We start from the raw sequence: 18,098 nt of genomic DNA, 5'->3' as shown, positions 1-18,098 counted from the left end.
GTGTTTCATCTGTGCTGCACATAGTAAACTATTAGTATGACTGCAGCATTTAGACAAATTTAATGGCATGCTATTGTCCATCATATTTTTATTCTCCTTTTTTACCCTAATTTTGAATAATTCATAGGAAAAATGATCACTTCGTAATGCCACAAACTCACAGCAGGCAAAACTAATTTTGCATGATATGAAAACAGATTTTATTTATTTAAGAGTAATATTTAAAGAAAACAGCAACTTTTTTGACACCAGCTGCTGGGAAATAAATAGAATATTTTATGACAGAAAAAAAAAATCCAAATGCGTTAAAGCTGTTCCTGAGAGATGGATTAAAAAGTAAAATATAGACGTTGGGCAGATAAATTTAAACTTGGTGGTCACTGATGTAATTCTGTTCCTTAGGGGGAGTGAAAGATAGTTTTCTAGAGAAAAGGAAACTTCAAAGGAGTGCAGAGTTGTGCTTAAGAACTTGTCTGAATAGCTGATCTCTGTTCTGGTGACTGGGGGCAACTTGGGTGACAACTCTTTTAAGATCTTTTACATTCTCTAGACCAGATGGGTTTTTTTCCCTCATGTCTGTTGCGTGAGAAGCAAGCCTCGTTTTTTGTTTCCCCCCCCCCTAGTTTTTCCATATCTGACCTCAGCTCTTAAGCGGGAGGAAACTTTGAACCCACAGCTTTTTTGCTGCTAGCTTTTGGTTTTTTTTTTATTTTCCCTCCTTCTTGGAGTGGCTTGGTGAGTGAAGCAAGAAGGCAATCTGGAGGGATATTTTTTTTTTTTTTAAATGAGGCCCTGCCCAAGAGTAGAAGGCGTGAGCGGGTTGATACCCAGTTCTGGTGTTTCAGGCCAGGGAAGGGGAGGTGGAGAGCAAGAGGAAAGTTGCACAGCGTTTTAGCACAAGAGCAGTTAGAACAAATGCCATCAGGAATATAAACGTTGTGTAATGCATTTTCATGTAAAATTGTTTAACTTAAAAACTCTTAGTGACAGAGGGAATGTAAATCTGAGGCTGAGAGCCTGAGTCCCTAGCAGAAGTTTATTATTATGCCTGATAGCAGCTGAATTCCAGCCTTTTTGCATGCTATAAAATGGGGCAGTTTTGTCTATTATTGGCGCCGTGTGCAGCGCACAGGGAAGGGTTTGTCGGCAGTTCAGCTGTAAGCCCCCATTTTCACGGGTTTATAACTCTACTGTTAAAAATTCACTCCAGGCTGGAACTTGGCACACGAGATGGAGTCTCTGCAAGTTATGCTGAAACTTAGGCTGTCCTCAGGCAGCTTCCTGACAGTGTTAAAAGACACAAGGGGTGTGTATGGCTCCTTTCAAAAGACAAGGGAGAGCAAGAACAAGTCCCTCCATTTTGTGCCTTTGATTAGAAATTGTGTGTTCAATTCTGCCTTGCTTAGAAGGAGTACCCTGATGCCCCTTGGTGTTCTTGCACATGTCTTAAATTTGGAAAGAATTTTATTTGAATTTTTATTTATCTTATCTGTTCTCTTCCTTGTTATTTTACATGGAGAAAAATTGATCAAAGGCTTTGTATACATTTCCTTTAATGGGATTTAAATGCAGCATTTTTCGCCATGCTTTAAGGTTTAAACATTGAATATTTCATTTTAACTAGCTGTCGTTAGTTAGTATTTATATAGAGTTTGGGTGATTATAACAAGCCCTAGGTATATGAAGTGTATTTTATTTAATGCTTCCAGTAATATTTTCCAAGAGATTCATTTCCAGATGATATTACAGCTCTAACTGCTGAGTAGTTATCATGATGCAACTTTGCTTTGACTCAGCCACCTGATACAAGGCATGCTGTGATCTTGTGAAGAGAGCATAGTTTGGTGTATTTGTATAGTCTCATTTATCAGGGTATGAAGGCCAACTATTTTTTTGAAGGGGCTTTCATTTTTCAGAGCAATTGGGTGCTTTTAGGGTGTTGTCGTCTTGAAAGCAATGCTATCGGGTACTTTCAATTTTGTAGCTGGTCATGGTGGTCAGGGGGCACCTTCAGTGCTGCAGACCCTTTAAAGAGGGGAAGCAAATGCTGGGAACTTCTCATGAGATTGTACAGATCTGTAAGGAGATAGGTCCAGCTATGAAATCTGAAGCTGACCCAGGAAAATGAACCTTTTTTGTACATCAGAATCAAAAGCACGGGCAAAAAGTTCTAAGAGCAAAGGTCTATCTGAGCTGTACCAAGAGGCAAAGGATAAAAAAAGCCAAAAAATCAGTGGGTTAGAATACAGTCTCTGCCATATGTAAAGATTGTGCTTGTCTTGTTGTCACTAATAAATATAAAATATGTATCTGAAAAAATCTGTGTTAATTCTTTGTTTAGATTTTTTTCAGCATTTGACCCCTGAAGGATCTAATTCTTGGCTTACATCCATTGATGAAAGAAGAAGACTAGTAACTAAATTGACTCAATGAAACAAATTCTCTTCTCTTACACAGTCAAAACTAAGAGCTAATGCTGATTTTTGTGCAAGTGTCAGTATTCTGGATTTACTCTAGCTTATATCTAAAACAAAATTTTGGCCAGTTATCGAAAATTTGGGAGTTTCAGTTTGTGTTGTGAAATAGGAGCTGGTTGGCATTGATCTCCTCTTGCTGAGGTTAGCTGGTCTGTCCACCAAAATCCACGTTGAAAAAAAATTTCCTTGGTATTATCCATAATATGCACCACTCCTGAAGGATGACTCTTGTGCCTAACCTTGATAATCTCTGGAGAAAATAGTTAAATACAGACTTCTTGGATTTGCTACCAAATATTTAAACTTCTTATTGCATTGGAAACAGAAAATCCATGTAATGAATTGTAATTAGCAATGAATCTGAGAGGCATCTTCTGGAAGTAACTTTTTGCTAAATTTTATCTGTATTCAGACACTGTTGGCAGAACAGGTGAAAAGGCTTGAGGTCAAGGGGGTGCATAAGTGATAGAGTTCTGTGGGATCAGTCTTGGAGGTCTCAGACTAAAAAGCATCATTAACTCAGTGTTACCTGTCAGTGCCTTTCTAAAATCTTCATTTTAGACTAGAGGCCTGCGTGCAGAATTTAAGAGGCTTATTTTCTTATACAGAAATAATGCTGCTAAGCTGCTAGAAATCTCAGCAGCTTAATATAAATGTTCAAATAAAAAAGTTAGTATTTTAACTGTATAACCTTCAAATATAATTAATAATGAAATCCTAAGCAGGAGCCTAGGGGAAAGCATTAGGATTTTTTCTATTTGTGGAATAGGTGCAGGTCTCTAGTGTGCAGTTGAAAATAGGGACTAAATATGAGCTGATGATTTGGAAATCACTCATGTGTGCTGCTGAATGCAGTCACAGTTGGGATGTAAAGTAGAGCACAGGAGAAAATGAAAAAAGGGGGACCTGAGCCACCAACTTCACACACAGATAAAATACCAAACTTGTGTACTAGATGGGGATATTCAGATACATTTTTAATTTCATTTGGCTTGGTGGTTAATTTAATGTTATCCTGCTAGTCAGGAGGTAGTAGATTATTTTTTTCTTCACTCTTTTACCAGTGCTACCTAAATTATTATTATGGAGGTTAATTATGGGAAACAGGAATCACAGTAAGAAGGAGTGTCATGACTACCTGTGTGATGAGCCTTTGTAGCACAGCAAGATGATTTTCAGAAGCATTGCTTCCCAGAAAAAGATGTCGTCGAGTGTTAATCCACAGGTGGTGTTCGTGTTCTGAGTCAGGAAAGACAAAAAGAAACTGTTCAGCTAATGAAGGGTGTTCCCCAGCATGGTTGGAATACATTGCTCTGTCTGTGCTTAGACTTTTCAGAGCCTGTGCACCACTTCCATGCATGGAAGGCCGGCATTTCCTTCTGTGATGGAGTGCTTAAACTCTGCAGTACTGGGTGTAAGCAGGAGCTATGGGATTACGGGCCAGAATTTTGGTCTTAGTAATGGAATAAGCAGAGAGGAAAACTGCAGATATTTCAGTCATAAGGGATGACCACACAATACTCTTCCAGAGTACAAGTGGAAAAGGCAGAAGCCCTGGAAAGGACTGGTTCTTTCTTTTCAGTTCTTTAGACATCTTGAAGCACATGGTGTAGGTTTGATTAAGGTATAAATGTGTTGTCAGGTTGGGGGTTGCTAAATTACAATCCTTTGAGTCACATGATTAGGAAAGAAAAGTAATATGGAAGTGGAAAGTGAAGTTTGGTGTACACAGTAGTCAGCATTCACACATCGCTGTCACACTGTGTGACCTGAGGTATTGCAGTTATTTCCTATGTAGGTATCAGTTACCATTTTACTGACAGCTTCTGGAAAAGTGATGGTATTGGCTAATGGAGCAATCATACTGCTTGTCAGAGAGGAAAAATTATTTTTAAACTTGTCTTTTATAACAACACCCTGAAATGGTTTGATGATGCCTAAAAGAGGCAACACAGAAGTTTTTTTCACATTGCCTGTTTTTCCAACAGAAATAAGAAAAAAAAAATCTCATAAAATGTGGAAAGGACACTGCAGATTCATTCCCAGTCTATTAGATTCCCACACAAAACTTGGTAGCTTCCAGGGCTGCATTTCAATCCTGGGGCACCTCCTCTCTTGCAGACCATGGTGTGTTCTACACTGTCCATTCTCTTAACAGTGGCTGCATCATTCCTCCTTCACTGCTCAGCAGCAATTATTCTTTAATGCACGAGCTCTAGCCTAGGTTTTTGTGACCATCTGTGATGTTTATAGGAAAATGTCTCATCTATGCTGCCTTTTCCATGGGAAAAATTATTTGCTGATAGAGCCAATATCCAGCTCATTGCTAACTAATTCATTAATGCTTTCAGATTATGGTGAATCCTTCTCCCACCTCAAGCAGTTGAAGTATGTACTAATGAATGACTAGTTAGCAACTTCAGATTGTTCATGTAGTCTCGAAGTCACTTATTTAACCTTTCCCTTGTGATGGTCGCATCTGAATGCGCCTTGCACTATTGATGCAGTTATGTGATTTCTGAAGCCAGATACAGACTGATTTGAAGTTGCAGGAAGAGAAATAATGTAGCAATTAGCTTTTCCCCTTACTTTGGAATCAGAAGGGTATTCTGGATATCTTAAGACATTAGTAGGTAAAGCTACTAGGTAGCCAAAATATTAGGAAATTCCTCTAATAATGTATTTCTGAAGCATAGTGATGTTTCTTGGTGATAATCTTTGTTCCACCTCAAGAAGGTAATGAGAAGACTGCGACTCATAGAGTTCATTTTTATCAGGTCTGCTGAAGGTTGCAGTAAAGAAGAATGCACTTCAAGTAATTTTCTAGAAACAGTTAGTTAGTATTGGAATTTAGGTTTTCTATGGATTTGCATTATGGTTGTTTGACTTCTTGACTAAGAAGGTGTGACCTCTCCCTGAAGTATTTCCTGGGTTGTGAGGTGTTTATAAATCCAGTTCTGTGGTGCTTAAGGTATGAACTTGTATTCTTGGTTCTGTGGGGGAAATTAATATCTTTCTCTCTCTACCCCTGCGTATTTCCTTTTTTTTTAATTTTAATTTTATGAAGTTTATAGGAATCAGCCTTTTTTTATTCAGGGTGATAACCCTTTAACAAATCTGGTTGAAATTGATAAATTAAGGGTACTAATGAGAGGATGTATTCAGGCAGCACAATTATAGCCTTATGGAAACGAAGAGGAAAAAGCTGGTGTCCAGAGACAGGATATCTTTAGTTATTCCAGGCTCAACCAATTATTTGCTCTATGACCTTTGGCAAACCACTTGTCTCTTTATGCAGTAAGAAAATACTGATTGATTGAATCGATCTCTGTGTGGGATGCGGGTAATTTTCAGATCCCTGACTGAGGATCTCAGGCTTCTTTATTGCCAAATACGGAGAAGGTAGAAGGTAGTGGTAAACAGGCTGTCAATATTTTCTGAAGATATGCTGTCATTTGCCTTGATAATGATTCATACTGAAAGATTTAGGCAGGTTCTGCTGTTTGAATAATTCAGGTGAAAATGTTTTTCTGATTCAAGGATAGTTTGGGTATGGACTGTACAGCTTGAGGAAAGGAGACCTAAGATCATTTGCAGGATTGAAAGGTTTACCTGAACACTTCCTTCCCATTAATAAAATATCCAGAAAATTAGGAGAGATTTGTTGAACTCTTCCTGTACTATCTGTGACTTACTGAAATTTGCCCTAAAGAAAACAGATTACTTAAGTTTACTTGCTTGGAGTGGTTTTTCTGGTCATACACTGGCAAATTTGTGAAAAGTAAATAATGAAGGCTTTTTTTCATTCCTGCCACCTGTCTGTGATGTATGTTGGAGCCTTATTTTCTTATTTGATCATAGGATGCAACACGTGAGCCATGCAGTGAGAAGCTGGGTGTTGGCATCAGTTACAGCAAATGAGTATTTAGAAGTCTGTTAAGTCAAGCCAGTTTAAAGCTTAAAAGCAAACCTTTACTAGACTGGCATTTGTTAACAATATGTATAGCAAATAGTTCTTAATCATTATTAGCTATTACCACTGTGTGTGCAAACAGTTGGTTGTTAACAATCCCGTATTTTTCCAAGCATTGCTTAAAAACTTGCATCTAAAAAATTAACAAACGATATTTTGACCACCTGGAAGAATAAAAATCACTCTATTTCTTAACACCTCCAAGTTTAATATTAGAACATCCAATGTTCTGCCCCCACCAAACCAGAAGTTGTCCACAATACCTTCCAGTAAAATGGTAGTGTAGCATTCAAACTGCATTGGGACTGGATAAGAGAAAATAAAAATAAGTATTCCTTAAAATAAAAAAAATAGTAAAGGAAACTATGGCATCATTATACTTGTAACCTGAACTTTGTGAATTTTAAGTTTTCTTTTATAAACCATATCTGATAAAATGAAAACATGAAATTTGCATAAAACGTTACAAAAACGGGGATTGCTACAAATCTTTTCCCTCAGAGATGCCTACAATGTTATGAAAAGAAAAGAACACCTGCATTTCTTTTATATATGTGTGTATACCTATGTGTGTATAAACAAAAACTTCTAAAGCAAAAGTGCAGAAGTCTTTTTTCAATCTTCTTCTTCACCCATCCCTACTTTACTTCATCCTTTCAGACTCTTTTTTAGAGAAAATTTAAAAAAGAACAGATTTCAAATTTTTTTGGCTGCAAACTGTCTTTGAAGATCCCTTCCACTTTAATGTTTCTGGCTTTCAAACAATTGTCATTTTAGCCAAAAGGGCAACATGTTTATAGATTGTATGTGAAATCACTTTCAAGAGTAATGGCTTTCCTGAACATTTCTATTTTTAGCGCAGTGATAGTTTAAAGCTGAGAAGCCTTCCTGATTGAAACTGTACTTCTAGTAACTTAAGGATAGGGTTCTTTATTTTTTCCTGATATGGACACATCTTATTGTGGGAGACATCCTAGGAAATGAGAGACAATTCTCCTCTTACTCATAGATGTGAGGCTTCTCTCCCCTCCAGGTTAGCTTGTGTAGTTTTCTATTCAGGAGCTAACTGGGGTTGCTTCCAGTGCAAAATTAAATCTTGAATGTGCTTTTAGCTGGCTTTGTGGGGGATTTGTTGTTTTGTATTTCTGGGGCATGGGGTGGTGCTGGTGAAGTTGTTTGCAGATGAAGTTTAGGAATTGGAAATAAGGTGAGCCAGAGCAGTGTGATTAATGAGTTTTCTGCAGGCCATCAGCAAGAGTCTCACCAATGGTATATGGACTGTCATCCTCCTTTCAGAGAAATGGTGGCAGTGCATGACTCTTCAGAAGTCCTACAAATATCAGTCTGGAACATCTCATTAGGATTTTAAGAACAAGGGGATGCAGATTTAATAGGCTAATATGTTTAAGTGGCTTTGATACCATGTTATATAAGGTGGTAGCTTGCTGAGCTAGGAAATAATTCTCTATGCATTTACCATTTAGTAGTTCCTTCTTTTGGAACTTTAATGTAGCTTTGAACTAAGAAAACTAAAAGTTTTCTCCTGCAGTTCACATTAGAGATAAGTTTATTTGTTTCTGTGAACATCGGGCCCTACTGTACTGGTTATTTATTGCAGTATATTTAATGCAGACTTCTAGTCAATGAGAATAAAAAGGAGATCACTGACTACATAAAACTCCAGGCTGGTTTCACTTATAGCTCAGGAAATGGAAAGTTTCTTTCTTGCCCAAATATGAAGCTCAGTCAGCCAGAAAATATAGAGACATTAATATCATAGGGCATTGTTAAAGAGTAAAAATTTCAGCTAAAAGAGAGAAATGCGTGTGGGAGAGTTTTGTGTCAGATGGCTGCAGCAGAAGATCTGGCAGCTGGACTTCAGAGTTCTGCTCCAGCATCTCCAGATCTGCTGGGGGAATAATGTATCTGTTGTTGGCATCACTGAATCTCTTAATGGAAAAGAAGGCGTTTCTAAAGAATTTTGAGATTTGAGGAGGAAAGGCTGAATTTGCTTGGAAATTTTAGCCCTGTTATTGTACCAGCTGATTACAGGGACAGTTGACTACATGTAATTAAAACCAAACCTCCATTCACTTGATGTTAAATAATATGGTATTTTATATAATAGTCTCTATTAGTATACACAGATGCATAATGAGAATTTATAGGTACATGTGACTCCTAGGATGTTCTTTTTATTGTAAACGATTGCCCTAAATTTTGGCTTCTTACTGTATTTCATTCTTTTGCTTGCTTACATTAGAATAAATATCCAGCAATCTTTAAAAAGGTAGCACAGAGTGGAATAGCAGTTGGTGTTTTGCATTCTAGCAGACTTCATGTATTTCACAAGTGCCTTTACTGTGGAAGGTAAAGGTTCAAATTTTGTTTTGTATGCATTGTTTAATGTGGCAGGGGGGCAGCAGAGCATGAGATAGTGCTGGCCTGCATTAATTCAGAAAGAGTTTCTCAGCACATGCAAAGAAACTAAGCAGTTCCTCCCTAATAGACCCACTTCCTTTTTATAGTTATTTGTAGAGAAAACGCTTGAAGAGTGCTGAGTTCTTTCTGTGGGGTGTGCAGAGGAGGGAAAAAGAATCATTTTAGCTCTTCCATACAAATTACAGGTGGGTTCATCTTTGGTAAATGTGGTAAATGTATATGTATCTAAGTTATGACAACAGAAGTCCTGAAGGATCTAGCCTTTTAATTCCTTCAAGGCATATTGAAGAAATAAAAAAAAAAATAGTTGTATAATATGTAAATGATCCTTTTTTTATTTATGAATATTATTTTCACTGTCTCAGCAATTGGGCCTGAAATATTTTTCTGGGCTTCGTTGCAACATAAAGGCAGTAGATCAAGAATGTTCCAAGATTCAGATTGGCTGGTATTTGCTTATATCACCATGACTGAATGTTACCATTTAAAATGCTTTTTTTTGTTGTTCAAGAAATTTTAAAACAGCTTTGATTTCAAACATTAAACTTGGCAAGTGACTGGTCCACAATGTGTTCTAATCACTTCTGGTATTTTGGAAAAGACTTGTAAAAGATTGAAGTTGTTATTTTATTAGAAATTTAGTTACCAACTGCATATATCTGAACTTCTCATCATCTTTACCTAGAATGCAATTAGCATATAGTCTTGCAGGCTTTGCCCAGTGTTAGTGTTATCTTGATGGAGCTTAGTTTTGTGTTTTTCTGTACATGGTTTTTTCTTAGAATTTTTTTTTAATGCTAAAAAATGATGTACCAGTTTTAATTTTGTAGTTTGGTTGACCACCAGGAGGGTACATTTCTTCTCATCTGTTTAAACATCAATTATGGAACAAGTTGAATACCCAGCCATTTTTTTGCTAATAATAACTTTCTGTTGTATGTTAGGTGTGTTTTGGTTTTTTGTAGAGCAAATAGAGCCAGAGTGAATTTTAGTCTGGGAAATTTGAGCAATTCAGTTGTTGCAGAAGCCCCATGAACCTGAGCTCATACCATGTACTCCTCATCTTAATTATCTGAAGCAAAGATAAATATTACATAGATTTAAGTGTGTGCACTCCATATCTCAAGGTCCCTGGAATAACTACAAATATAATTTGTAATGGACTAGGCCAACGGGATGCTGAGGTCTCTGAATCCAGTCCTGCAATGTATTTAGATATACTTTGTCTTCAGAAAATAATAGCCATTCTTTTTAAAAATCAATTCTAAACTTATCTAGTCATTATGCTGTTGCTTTATTACCTAGATTTTGCAGGATGTGGCTGACAGTATAAAAATATTTTTCTTGTTTTTACTAATATTGAAAGTAAATGGAAGATTGTTTTCTTCTTTTTTCTTCCAGATATTATTTCCTGTTCTGACACAGTGATCAGTTCAAATCATTGCTGATATATTCTCTTTTTTTTCTTTTGCATTGTTTCCGGGGAAAAAATTACAATAGAGCTTTGCCAAATCACAGTGCAGGAGCTGAACTTCCCTGAACTTTTATATAGTTCCAGCTGGGTTTGAATTTCTCTTCTTGTAGGATGATGTCTAATTAAACAAGAATTACATATATGGACTTTATTGGGAGATATTTGAGAGCTTGCATCAATGTTACATTAAAAGTTCCAGCAGCAGATTTGCAGTACAGTCCAAAGGTCTCCAAGTCCTCTGGCATTAAATTTGCAAAGATTTCTGAGATGAATGAAATTGGAGGGGGTTGGTAGCATTGTCCCTGTAATATTGAATCTCAATAGCCCCTACAATAAGATATTGTTCAGTATCCTCCTTGGGCCTTGAGCTTAATATGGCAGTTACATAAACTGAAATAATGTGAAACTTCTGGGCATGGTTTGTGCATGACATTGTGCAAGATGGAGCTGGTTTTGGGCTTCAGGTTAATGGCCTTCTGGCAAAAGCATAAATAATGTGCTGAAGTAAAAGACTGCATTGATTTGTGCTTCTGCATATGGCGGAATAAAATCTGTCCATGTGTAATCTGGAAGAGTCCTGATATCACTTGTGATGCACCTGCTTGTATGAACTCAAAACTTAGCCTGTAGTCCTGTCTTTGCTTTTTATTAGTTTTATTTACTCTTAAAAGATAGCATTTTCTTACACATCAGAATCCCAAGTTTCTCCTAAGAAAGGAGTGGCTTCCATGGAAGCCACACTTGCACTTGCTGATCCAGAGGCCTGGAGTTGATATTGCCATCTCCAATTCTTTCCATTTCTCTGACACGAGACCCACAAATTCATGCCTCTCTGCTAATACACTTCCCTGTCTCTTTCTCCTGTGAAGGAAGTGTCACACCTTCATCCTGTTCCCTTCTCTGCCTGCAACAAGAAGGGAAAATGGAAGCTTTGCAGTGTGAACAAGGCAAAGGCAAAAAAAAATTCTCAAAGTGAAGAGGGGGGAAGCAGGTGCTGGTCAGGGAGAGGAGATGGGCTTAGGCTGATATGTGAGGGTAGAAGAAATACTGGAGATCTTGGGATCCCAAAACCATGGATGATGGATTTCATACCAGTCGACTGATGTCACGTGTCAAGACAATGACCATGAGCAATAAGTCAAGAGGAAGAATTGTGACAACTTTCCTAAATATCTTACAGTTGAAAACATGTAGCTTTCACTCACTCAGTTTTGCTGTCTCGAGAAAGAGAGCATTAAAAGTTAGTTTGGCCTTATTCTTGAAGGGGCACAAGTAAGCAGAGGCTGTGGTGTTGGGGATCCATTCTCCACATGAGGAAAGAGACAGAGACAGGATATAGTTAACTTTGTGTCCTGCTGATACGGATGAGTTTATCCTGGAAATAGTCAACAGCTATGTTTAATTGCTCAACACTTTGGAATAGCTAGACTTCCAAATAAATGTTTATAACTTTGACCTTCTCTGCCATATGTCCCATGTGATTTATGTGCATTGCCCTGGGGTTTTTAATCTAAGTACATTACTTTTCATCCAGGATCTTGCCCTTTCGCAGGTAATGGTCAGGCTGAATTTTTTTGGGGCAGATCTGTGAAGGAAGTGGAGAGGTAGTACCCATTCCAATGTACACAGTGTCACTGTGTGGATAGCTCAGTGTCATTACCTGTACCAGAAATCTGCAACAAAATGGCTTTAGCTGTGCAGGGCACTGGAAATTCAGGAACTACAGCTAAAAGAGTACCCTGTTTCCAAAGAAGAATTTAAGGATGTCATATGTGATTACTCTAAACTTCAAAATTTTAATCATTAGTACTGATAGTCTAAGAAAATAGGGCAGATGATTGTCCTTTACCACAGTGACTGAAATACATTATTTTATTTTGCTTTCCAAGAGAGCCAGTTTCACAAGTAGGCCGTACCAGTGCATAGTAACATGATGAATTCAAGCAAACACAGTGAAAACCTTCCATTTCTGAATTTGAAACAAAATTCTGTATTGGTTTTTGGTAACTTTTACATTTTAACATACATTAAGTACCGCATTGTTCTGGCTCTTGCACATCTCCATTATTTGGATCTTAAAATTTTGATACCTGTCACATTTGATTAATCTCTTTTTTCTGAATCATCTGTTTTGGATGCTGTCAATATTTACATTCTTCTTCTCATCTTTAATGAATCTATGTAGTGATAATAATCCTAGCACCCTTTGCTCAGCATCAGAGTAGATTCTTCTTTCTTTTCTTTTGTAATACCATTGATTAATAACTCATTGCTTCCTATCTGTCAGACAGTTTTTATCCACCTTATTGTAATAATATTCAAACCATAATTCTCTAGAGCTTCCTGTGTGGTACTGTGTCAAAGGCCTTGCTAGAATCCAAACAAATTATATCCACCACATTTCCTTTATCCGCCCAGTTTGTCACCGCACTGAAATACCCATCACAATGAAACATTCATTGATGTAAGTTTCGCTGTTAAACCAGAATAAATGTGAAGGTTCTGCTGTGATTATGTGATAGAGCCTGCTTCTTAACAGGTATTATCATTTTATGCACTAAAGATAATTTGAGCCATGGGAGATGATACCATTCAGCAGGAGCAGTGAGGCTGTGAAGATCAAAGCATTTTGAACCTTGAAAAGAAGTGGGAGAAGCTTATATGCTACAATGGCTTGTAAAGGGCATAAGTAAAGTCTTCAAGCTGTATTCCAAGAGATGCTCAGCGAATATCAGCTTCAGAGCTGCTTTACAAAAAAACTGTATCTTTAGAGAAAGAATTGTTTGGGCAAGGCCTCGTGAAAGCTGCATGCTGTCACTGTTCCTGTTCCTTGGGAACATAAACAGGATCTAGGGACAGCTTGTGCAAGAAAACAGTTGGAATAAGGAATATCATGGTTTTCAGCAGCCAACTTGATTACCATCATCGCCCCTGTGTGGGAGGAAAGCTTCAAGAGGTATTTAGAAGGATGCTGGGTCCCACCTATCTATAACAGAACTACCCATTAACCTCTAAACACTGGGAGTCCAGGTCAGATCCTAAGTGCAGTTACAGAGATCAACTCTTCTGTGGATTGAGTTTAGCTTCTCATGTGCTTTCACAGCTGGGCTTCTCAAGTGCTTGTTGCTTACTCTGTTAGCGGGAGGAATAAATGAGGGGAGTGGACTGTGCTGTTAAGGGATCCAACATGTTTAACAGGTTTGAGGGCCCTTGTGGTGAACTTGCATCTAGTACCTGTTTCCAAGTGACCATTAGAGTGGATTATGCATTACAGCTTTTATACAGTTGATTCTCTCTAACTTTCTGAAACTGAGATTTCAAGGAGTCTTAGTCTTTGCCCAAAGGCAGGTTTTATCACACCTGAACAAAAATAGTTCAAATACTATTGGAGAATGTGGAGTGTGTGTGAATTGTAGCCAAAAATACACATTTTTCCTGATTAAAATGCTTTTCTAGCTGAAACAGCCATGACTTGGAAATTAAAATTTGTAATGGGTATCATCTTCACTGGGAAAGTAAACTCAAAGGATGAATGCCATGAGGAACACAAAATCTCTATGGGCATTCATCTTTGCAGTGAACCAATAACAGATGGGAGATTTTCCATTTTGACAAAGAAACCTTCTATCTCCTATTGTCCATTCCTGCAGTGGGAGGAACCTTTGGTCCCAGCACAATGCTGTAGGTTGTCCTCTGCTCCCATTCTGCCAAATTAAAAAGCCCCCCAAGTTTCTCTGAACAGCAGCCCTGTAACTCTGGTTTGAGCCACAAATGGCTATGTATTTGAAGGCAGAACTAGAAATAACCTAAATTCCAGCATATTTTTGAAAGTGTAGTAAAAGCTCCAATTCAAACACTTTGAGAGGATTTTTCAAGCACTGAAATTAACATTTTCTTTCTTTTTTTTTTTTTTCTTTTTTTTTTTTTTTAATAATTCTGTCCACTTGGGACAAGGAACAGGTTACAAAAGTAAGGCTGTTCATAGAGAGCTAATACCAACTCAAATGCATTCACCTAAAAAGCCAGTAAAGTAATGCTGTATCTGTGTTAATCAGATTTGCTCTTTTGTTTAACCAGTGAACTTGAATAGAACATTGTGCCGTTGCGTCCATACTGGTTCCAATTTCAGAGTCTGTATATTTGTTTTTAGATGAAGTACCTGTACAATTGACTTCCTTTTATAGTTTCTGTGACACAATTATTCTGGGCCATATCCTAAGTAATTATTCAGATTCTGAAGTTGGATTGAGGTCTCTTATCTGGCCCATGAGCATTTTTGAATATTCTCTTGAACATCAAGGGCTTGTTTTTTTGTTTGTGTGTGTCCATTTGTCTTCCGGTGCTCTTCCTTTCCCTGGTTGTTGAAGACAAGTTCTTTAATATTATCAAGGAGTTTTTTTTTCTTAAAGACATCAGTATTTACTTTCTTTTAATAGTTGCTTGTGGCAGTGGCTTCATCGTTGGTTTCCAGTTCAAGAAGTGAGCTTGAAAACAATCAATTCACTGAAGTTGCAATTTCTATATCTAGAAATTTCTAAAGATACCAAAAAGTGTTGTACTATAGTCTCCTCTAGTCTTCCTTCTCCTTGTAACTAATCAGCTACATATGACTCGAACTGACCTGCTCCAACTGACTTAAGGTACTTAAGGAAAATCAAAACTTTACAGACATGGAACTTCTTTCTTGCTAAAAGTTTGCAGAAGGCTGTATCCTCTGAAATGTTTCCCAATAAAAAATTGCACTTCTTTTCCTTTTCTTTAATTTTCTGGATTGAAGGAATCTGATTCTTATCAAAGTGGGGAATCAGAGCATAGCCATGAGTCAGGCAAAGTAGGGTCAGGGACCTATGAAAGTCATGGAATATTGCTAATGAACTTCAGTCATTGTAGAGCTGGTAGCTTTCCTCTCACAGTTTTCACACTCTGTGTAAGCTTTATGGTAAGAAGGAACTGTGAGAAAGCGAACTGATACTTGTTTCTAAAGCCTTTACTAAGAGGTAACAATTACTGTGTTAACACTTTACTCATGTGTTTCATTCCTGACCTACCATACTCCTCATTCTTTCAATTCCAGCTCTTGGGCTCCTCTCAAGCAGAAGTTCACTGACTGTTCTTGAGCCATGTCTCTTTGTTTCCTCAAGGGGATTGGGGCGCCCTTTTCACTTAACAATCATGATTTCCTGGCCCACAAGTGTTAAGCATCCTGACATGTGCCCAGGAAGGCAAGCTCTTACAGAGGGCTTTTTCCAAGGCTCCATTTTTTGTATTAGAAGAATCACAGTGTGTGCTAATTATGCCTTCCTTGAGGAGAGGGACCACTTTATCTGCAGGAACTATGTCCTTGGGCTATCTTAAAGAGTAATGCCAAATGTTGCATTACCTCCTTTTCCTTTCCAATCAGAAGAACGTGGGCAAAGCACAAGAGACATCAGGTTAAAACCACTAGGAAGATACACTGAAGAGCTGTTGTCAGGATTGTGCCCAGCATGGGAAGGAGGTGCTGTGCCTTTGTGCTTTGACAGTAGAGGGCCATGTGTTTCCTCATTCTCTAAAAAAAAAAAATAAAAATTGTTATTTTGGACAAAATTCACTGTGGTGAAATCCATGCACCAATTTATTCCTATTTAGGTCATTGGAATAGGGCTTCAGTGGTGCAGTCTCTATACTGGCTCTCTACACAGGGATACATTTTACCCTCAGTGAATGCTCTTTGTTTTCTCAGTTGAGGTCAGTTTTTCATTGCATTCATTAGAAGAAATAGCTTTGGATTTTAAATACTGCTGCCCTTCTCCTTCCCTGCCAGCAAACCAGCTTTACAGTCCTGAAGATGTTAGAAAAGGGGTAAATTTGGAAGGGGAAGAAAGTGAAAGAAATGGAAGTTCAGAGGCTGAAACTGTTATCCCATATGTGGCAGTTGTTCTGTTGCCTGCTGCTGATGGACTTACCAGTTTTTTGCCTGGATTTCTTTGCTGTTTGTCTATCTTGTTAGATGTTGATCAGGAGAAAGGAGGAAAGCTGTTTGATATAAGGTTGTCTAAATGAAGAGGAACAGAGGAACACGTGTGGTTCCTTCAGGAAAAATTTCATCCAAGTCAATAAAGGTTATCTTGTGGCAGCATCATCCTAGTGCCTCTATCAGGTGGCTCTTGTTTATTCAAATGCTCAAGAATTGTTTCTTACTCTTCCTGTGCTGTCCCCTTCTGTGCTCTCTGCTTTGCCTCCTGCTCTTCAATATCTCTGATCTTGACAGAGTGGAAAACTTAAGCCTACAAATAAGTTTGTGAGCTTATTTTTGTTAGTGATATTGGTGTGTGTATGAACATGTTTGTGTGACAGCATATTGTCTGGTATGGTGTGTTTTATTTTAAGCATCCATGAGGATGGATTGAAAAGCCTCATATAACATTGATGTCTGAGGAATTGGATTTTTACTTATGAGAGAACAAAGTAAAATTACACTTAGGAATTGCTCCCAGCCTGTGGTACATTTAAAAAGAGTATTAGATTTGCATACAGGATTTATTTGACCATCTCTGTGAGTCTGTGGAGCTGGTGAGGAGAATAGCTTTGACTTTGAATGGGGTAAATTAGGCAAGTTCTGCTGTCACCTTTTAAAAATAAAATTTAATGAAGTTTTGATTTGTTCCTTTAATGAGTCATTGGTACATTGTATGTGTCTGTGTGTATTGCTGTATGGTTTGTTATTACGAGGCCAAATCCTGACAACTTATTGCAAAATTGTTTTAATTTATTATTAATATTTTTTTGTTTTTATAGTTTCTCCAGATTTTGGAGCCTTTATAATTAGATATAATTAAAACCACAGGTTTTGAACTCCAGTCTAACATTTAAACTTATATTTATGGTAGAACCCCTGGAGTTTTATTGTCATTCCAACTATTTCAACTGCGTTTTGAAAAAAAAATATTTTTTTGCATCTGTTCAAATGCTGTGTCTGCAGCTACCACTTCTTAATCATCTGTTTTGCACAGGAACATGACATTTATTTTACATGATAAGAAACCATGCAGTTTTATAGATGAACTATTTCATACCCCTTAACAAAAGGTTGCAAGGGACCTTTTGCTTTGTACACTTTAAAACCAGTTTTTCTCTTTTTGAACTTGTCTTCCTCTGCTTCTCCATGCAACAGTCTGAAAGTGCTGCATGCTGTAGAATGAATTTGTAAAAAATGTTGTTGGCTGGCATTATGTAAAACCATATTTTCCCTTTTGGTGCGTATGTTCTGGTCCTAGCAATGTCCTTGTTTTGCTGAAATTAACATTTTTATCCTCACAGTCTTTGGTATGTGGTGGTGTTTTTCTGTCTTTTTTAATTGTGGGGTGTTTTTTTTTTTTTTTAATTAGTATAAGGTTGATTGTTAAAATTAAGTGGCAGAAGGCTTCTTTCCAAATTATTCAAAGATCTTTTGCTGAAGAAATATATTTTGCTACTCTCAATTGCCTTTTTCCCTCTTTCTTTCATTGCAAACTACTCTGGGAAGAGCTTTTAACAAAAAAAAAAAAAAAAAAAAAGGCTACGCTTGACTGATAATGCATTGCTTTGGATGGTGAAACATTATGAAAGTTTAATTTTTAATTAAATCTGAAATACCAATTATAACTGAAAGAGATTTTAACCTGTTTCTTTTCAGACAGCCTGAAGTTACATTGTAGATGCTGAAATCACTGCACCTTAAAAACAAAAAGATTAAGCCACACTGCATTCCTGT

General features: G+C 37.4%; 1 protein-coding gene across 23 annotated transcripts in view; it reads left to right on the top strand.

Moving 5' to 3' along the window:
* ZBTB20 (zinc finger and BTB domain containing 20) overlaps positions 1-18,098 on the top strand; it is a 503,540-nt gene that overhangs the window by 142,798 nt on the left and 342,644 nt on the right. For 22 of the 23 annotated variants that reach the window (XM_021548925.3, XM_085591313.1, XM_085591318.1 and 19 more), the window contains one exon: positions 18,021-18,096. The exons of the other annotated variant lie outside the window; for it this stretch is intronic. The gene's annotated coding sequence lies outside the window, so the exon portion shown is untranslated. The remainder of the gene's footprint in view (positions 1-18,020; positions 18,097-18,098) is intronic. 23 annotated transcript variants of the gene reach the window in all.

This window comes from Lonchura striata, chromosome 1, assembly GCF_050655825.1.
Source record: "Lonchura striata isolate lonStrDom1 chromosome 1, ASM5065582v1, whole genome shotgun sequence".
NCBI classification, from domain to species: Eukaryota; Metazoa; Chordata; class Aves; order Passeriformes; family Estrildidae; genus Lonchura; species Lonchura striata.
This window is presented reverse-complemented; position numbering and strand designations above follow the sequence as displayed.